We start from the raw sequence: 5245 nt of genomic DNA on the forward strand, positions 1-5245 counted from the left end.
ATCTTGGTGTTATGTAAACCTTACAAGGTCGGCCATATATCGAGAAGACGACAAGTATGAGTGTGTGCGAGCAAATATGCTTCTATCAAGAGTCACCCGAGCACAAATTATATAAAAGATATCTCACATGTATGCCGTACAGCCGAGAAAATAGAGATTGTGTTGTCAATCAGATTTTTATGAAATAATGTTTGTTTGTATGGTGTTTTTGCGTTGCATGGAACCAGTGGTTATTCAGCAACGGGACCAACAGCTTTACGTGACTTCCGAACCACGTCGAGAGTGTACTTCTATCACCAGAAATACACATCTCTCACTCCTCAATGGAATGACCGAGAATCGAACCCGCGGCCACTGAGGCGGTACGCAAACACCGAACCAACCACGTCACCGAGGCGCTCTTATGAAATAATGAAAACAATGTGGAGAATTATTTTACATATTTCGTGCGCAAATTATCCAAATTCGCGGAGAAAAGGGCATTGGGCTTAATAGAAACTATTAAAGAAAATCAACAAATTAAACGAAATTTAGCCTATTAGGAACTTTCAGTAGGAATTAATAATTTACCTTCCCACAAACAAATGGCTGAACAGGAGACAGGAGGACGGACATGCTTAGACACAGGGCTCAGGAACGAGATAGAGTTGAGCCTGTTTTTCTTATCCTTCTCAGCCTTTTAAAATTTATGTTTCATCTGTGCTTTTGTATATTTTGTTCCTTTAGTCCCGAGAATTTGCGCTTGAAAGAGACGGTGGAGGGTAAAAAGAAGTGATCATAAGTGTTAGTGGGTTGTACATGGAGACAAATGAGACGAAAAGACATCTCTAGGTGAGCCTTGATCTTTGGTGAACCTATTCAGTGAAGTTGCGAGGGTGATCGTGCTGGGAGACATGAATGGCAAATGAGAGAGAAAATGCTCGGAGAGCATCAGCCGAAGACAGTCCTCTGCGAGAGATTTATGTACGTGACTATACTGGGGGAACAGCTCACAAATAAATCCTGTTTGTCAGTTTATCTCGTCTTCCAATACAGATCAAATGTAAGAACAAGATGAGGCATAGAAAAATATGAAAAGAGAGGCTGGAGCCTGGATGAATATGCATATGTACTACGTCTGGTCATTAACCAATTCAGTTGGGAGTTAAGAGAAGAGCAGCAGATGTGACATAGGACAAGACTGTTAAATAAAGGAGAAGTTAGAGTTGCGCGTAGAGATGGCTGAAGGATGGTATGTATGGTGAATACGTAGAAGTTTGGAGGATAATGTCCTTGGGATGACAATTAGCGTAAGTGGTTGTATGAGCGTAAAAAGGACGAATCAAAAAGAGGGCTGACAGGAGCGGAAAATGAGAGGCTTAGCGCAGAACCAGAGAAGTCTGTTTGATTTGCGTTTGAGAGGTTGAGAAAGGAAGGATATAGCACTATAATGGGAAAGGATATAAGGAAGTGAAGTTGATGGAGAGAGAGAGAGTTGCGGAAACAATTAAGACATATATGATTAAGAATAACACAGAGAAAGAGGGGTCGCTCTAGAGAAGCGTTGAGAGTGAAAGGTTCATGAACAAAAAGACTTTCAGTGTGAGTGTGTGTGTGGTGGTGGCTCCACTCTTCGTCAGCTTGCTTAGCATTTTAAAGGCCATTCAGACATATTCGGTCACGCGAATTCTCAAAGTTAGTAAAAACGATAATTTGACATCCCCTTCAGTGAAACTGATATTGTGCACTGGATCCTGCCATCATCGTCGTCTTGGAGACAGTTCAAATATAAGCTAAACGCCTTTTTTTTTCTTCTTAGAGATAGGATGCTTAAATTAACTAGCTCTATTGCATCACGATTAAACAAAAACCATATTTAATGTCTTGTTAATCATTAACATTATCAAAGTTTGACCTGACACGACTAACGTTCATGATAGAATGTAATTCTGTTACCAGGAGATTTTAAGCATTAATAATAAAATCGAATGACCTGTTTATTTTTGAAATGATAAACATGCCTTCATACATACATACATACATACATACATATATATATATATATATATATATATATATATATATATGTGTGTGTGTGTGTGTGTGTGTGTGTGTGTGTGTGTGTATACACCTTGATATGGAAGTCGCTTTATCCTGGGAAATTAAAATTGAGAAGTGCATTGACCAAGGCCAAGATTCGGTAGATACATATAATTTTGGGGGGATAAGTTATTCCCAAAAGGTGAAGTGAATTCTACATTTAAGTATTTGTTGTTTAATACTGATATATATATACAGAGAGAGAGAGAGAGAGAGAGAGAGAGAGGAGAGAGAGAGAGAGAGAGAGAGTATTCATATGAATAACAGAAAAAAATGTTAGGTAAATAAAATTAACAACGACAGTGTGCAAGGGAGGCAATCTCGCTTTACTGAATGAAATGCAGAACCATCATGGTCAAGAAAGAAGTTGCTTCTGCGCACCGTATTGTCCATTACGATAGATACGAGAGGAAAAGTAACCGTACAAACCAGTCGTTAAGTCCAGATCACCTCAAGTGTTACAACTCCTTCAGACACACAAGAAAGTGAAACAGAATAGTGGAAAGCGGAAGAAAGACCAAAAGAGGGACTTGGAATCGGTGGGTACTGAAACAATACTGAATGAAATTAATGGGACGCAGAACAAACTAAAATAGAAATAAAGGATTAATAAGCAGAAAATCAAGACTCAGTCTCTTCATTTCTTTGCATAAGTCTCCCGAAAGAAGAATAAAAGATTGTGGCTTTTGGTAGTTTACAACCAGACCCATCTGCCTTCATCCACTTGGACTTCACGTTACTTCCTTGTGGCATCTAATACTGAGCGTACTTGACCGAAGGCGTGAAGATAAACAATAATGGCAAAGTATTTGATACAATTTTTATACATTTCTAACGCCCTACATGATATGAAAGTACACGTCTACATATATACATGAAGACAGAGAATGGAGAGGGGAGGTCGTTACAATGTTTGCAAGTTCAGCACAGCATGACTTATTACAAAATACCATAGAATTGTTGAGCAAGATAAGGTGTGAAAGGCACTTCTTTACGTTCATCCGAGCTTCATCGCCGCATTCGTTTACTCCCGCAAATTTCGGCGACATAGGTACACCACAATATTTATCTATCTACCTACCTACACACACACACACACACACACATATATATATATATATATATATATATATATAATATATATATATATATATACATCACACACACACACACATATATATATATATATATATATATATATATATATATATATATATATATATATATATATATATATATATATATATATATATATATATTATATATATGTGTGTGTGTGTGTGTATGTGCGTTTAAATAACATAAAGTTATTTTCCAATTGAATAAAAATAACTATTTCCTACCTAAGCTTTTAAATTCATACAGAATTCATACATAACTACAATTTGTCTGATGGCGACACATCATAATATATTAGCCTGAATTATGTAGGTATTACGTGTTAAACCCTTTGCCCTGTTAACTTCTGTGTCAGGGTACTTTATGGCTCTGGTGCCCAAGGGAATGCCATGGCCAAAACTTGTTATGTGCATGCCAACAAGGACTTTCCATTTATCCAAGAAATTCATATTAACCTAAAATCTGAACCATAGTATGAATACAACTTTAGGCAATTTTCATTCAAATCCAACAATATTTTAAGTTTACTTGCCAAAGAGACAGAAACGCAGCTCTTTCTTACACCAAGTCTGAAACCACACTGTCGACTCTGACGAGCATAAGGCTGACGCGGCAAGAAGGAGGCCCTTCCCTTCCCTTCCCTTGCGTTGACAACACGGCGCCCAGAGAGAGAGAGAGAGGGATGAACTGCCGTGCAGCGTTGCCAAAATGTTTGACCCTAAAGTGCCCCACCTTAATGAAGAGGTGTATTTGACAAAGGATAATGCAGTTGAAAATGATATAGAAGAACGGTATTATACGGTTTCAAAAGGAGAGAACCTGATGAAGAGAAGAATCAACATTCTAAAGACAATGATTTCCCCTTTCGTGGTTACCCTGTTGGTGGGCTATAACCAAGAGGGGAGCCATCGGCCTTGAGAGGAGTTTGCTGGCCTCGAGTATCTCCGTAGAAGACACCATTCTAAATCCATCGGGAAGGATTCAAGGTCGCCATCAACAAGCCAGTGCCAAGAGAGCGATGCTCTCTCACAATTCAATTAAGGGTTGTATGGATTTGCATTCTGGGTCACCATTTTTCTCTCTCTCTCTCTCTCTTATATATATATATATATATATATATATATATATATATATATATATATATATATATATATTATATTTGTGTGTGTTGTGTAGAACACACACACACATATATATATATATATAATATATATATATATATATATATATATATATATATATATATATATATTTGTGTTTAGATTGCTCGTTGTGCGGTCTGGGCCTCACTTTCCAAACGGTAATCCGAGCTTCATCTCAAAAGTCGTTCACTACCGCAAATTTCGACGGCATAGCTACACTATAACATTGCGTAGTATATGGTATTAATATATATATACTATATAAATATATATATATATATATATAGTAATAATAATATAAATAATATTAAATACGTATTTGTATTTAGTATACTAAATATACGAAAACGTATATCATGGCTCTATATATTACGAGTTGAGCATGTGATGACACACATTATATATATATATATATATATATATATATATATATATATATATATATAGATATATATATATATCTATATATATATATATATATATAATATATATATATATGGTTAAACAGGATATCTTGCAGAATTGTTCCATGCATTAGTACAATTGATAACCAGACCTCATTTAAACAGGATGGTATCAAATGAATATTTTGATTCAAAAAAGTTACAAGCTTTCAAAGACTGTCTGTCCTCATCGTCTGATAGCCAGATAATGAGGACAGAAAGTCCTTGAAAGCTTGTAACTTTATTAATAAAAATCCTGTTTAAATGAGGTCCTGTCATTGATACACACATATATATAAGTAGACATCAGGGGAGTCAATATGTGATGACTGAAATATGTAGTATATAGCTATGAAAGGAAAAAATCGGAAAACGCGATTGGAGTTGTCGTGGTTTTGACATTGTCAGACTCACAATGAAATCAAAAGGATTAGTATTTTGTTTCAGACTAAGACTAGGCCA

The 5245-nt window shown here is 36.1% G+C and overlaps 1 protein-coding gene across 2 annotated transcripts in view; it reads right to left on the reverse strand.

The window, feature by feature from the left end:
* The window catches only part of LOC135216389 (alpha-aminoadipic semialdehyde synthase, mitochondrial-like), an 84972-nt gene extending 81123 nt beyond the window's left edge, over positions 1-3849 (reverse strand). Inside the window, exon 1 of one of the 2 annotated variants that reach the window (XM_064251665.1) lies at positions 3731-3849. The gene's annotated coding sequence lies outside the window, so the exon portion shown is untranslated. The remainder of the gene's footprint in view (positions 1-3730) is intronic. The other variant, XM_064251667.1, reaches the window with a different exon arrangement.
* Between the last annotated feature and the right edge of the window lie 1396 nt (positions 3850-5245).

The sequence above is a fragment of the Macrobrachium nipponense genome, chromosome 6 (assembly GCF_015104395.2).
Source record: "Macrobrachium nipponense isolate FS-2020 chromosome 6, ASM1510439v2, whole genome shotgun sequence".
Lineage (NCBI taxonomy): Eukaryota > Metazoa > Arthropoda > Malacostraca > Decapoda > Palaemonidae > Macrobrachium > Macrobrachium nipponense.